Genomic DNA, 1,563 nt, shown 5'->3' with positions numbered 1-1,563 from the left:
CTAACAAGTGAAGTAGACCTCGCCAATTAATTCAAAATTTCAAGAGGTTGCGCATCTTGATCTACATGCCACAGAGTTCGAGAAGGTGCCAAGGTCCATTTATAAGTTGAAGCATCTCACATATCTTGATCTCTCTAACAATTGTACACTCAAAAGGCTTCCTAACTCCATTACGAGATTGCAGAGCTTACAAACACTTAATCTCTATCGCTGTTATGCCCTCCAAGAATTGCCAAGTGATGTAAGGAAGTTAGTCAGCCTTCGGAATCTAGACATAAATGGTTGTGACAAACTTAGTTATTTGCCACGTGGAATAGGGAAGTTGAGTTCTCTACATAGGCTAACGCACTTCATTTTGCCCAAAGATAAAGCTCATGCCAAGAATTATTGCGGACTTGGGGAGCTAAAGGGGCTTAATAACATTCGGGGAAGACTTTCAATTAAAAATTTGAGATACGTACCAAATGCGGAAGTCAAATGCGAGGATGAGATATTGATGGGGAAGCATTCTCTGGAATCTTTGACACTTAGTTGGAGCAATTACAATACTGATGAAGTGCTGTTTGATAGATCGAAGCCGCCTCGAATCTGCAAAGGCTGAAGATCCAGTGGATATAATGGTGAGAGCTTTCCCAAGTGGATGATGGATAGCCTTGTATCTTTCTTTGCCACATTTAGTTGACGTATGTTCTCGTGTTTGCAAAAGATGAATGTCTCCCCACCGGACCAACTACCTCGGCTCAAGTCTTTATATATTGGGAATCTGCCTGAATTGGAATATATCGAGTCGGACCAATCATCCCCTTCACCAAAGATCATTTCCTAGTCTATTGAAATTGAGGATCATTGAGTGTAAAAATTAAAAGCCATGCCACTAACTCCTCATCTTGAGGAGTTAGATTTGATTTATGCCAACGGAGCGTTGTTGATAAATCGATGATGCTTGGCCTTAATAAGTTGAAGAGACTGGTGATCCGATATACAGAGTGTCCAATCTTTTGCCTGAGGAGGTTTTCCAAAGTCTCACTTCCCTTGAATCTCTTCACTTCGAGAGGTGTTATCAGTTGACTTCCCTCGGGCAAGGTATGCGACATCTATCCAGTCTCGTGGATCTCTCTATTAAGGAATGCAACAAGCTGGATATATCCAAAGATGAAAGCGGCAACATCTTGGATTTCCATGGAGGCCTTCAGAATCTCCGCTCCGTGGAAATCATTCTTCTTCCCAAACTAGAATCTCTCCCACGGTGGCTTCTACAGACCCACAATCTCGAGCATCTTAGAATTTTGGGATGCTGCAATTTGAAGGATATACCAGAGCAGATCGAGGCCCTTCAATCACTTCAAAATCTCGCCATCGCCTGCCCCTCGTTGACATCATTCCCTGAAGCAATGCGAAGGCTCACATCCCTTACTCACCTACGCATCTCCAATTGCGGAGAATTGGAGGAGAGTTGCAAAAGACAAGCAGGCGAGGAGTGGGACAAGATCGCTCATATCCCAAACATACGATTCGGACCGCCGATCGGCCCTAATTTTCGTCACTGAAGGTATGTAGGACCTT

The sequence above is a fragment of the Eucalyptus grandis genome, chromosome 2, assembly GCF_016545825.1.
Source record: "Eucalyptus grandis isolate ANBG69807.140 chromosome 2, ASM1654582v1, whole genome shotgun sequence".
NCBI classification, from domain to species: Eukaryota; Viridiplantae; Streptophyta; class Magnoliopsida; order Myrtales; family Myrtaceae; genus Eucalyptus; species Eucalyptus grandis.
This window is presented reverse-complemented; position numbering follows the sequence as displayed.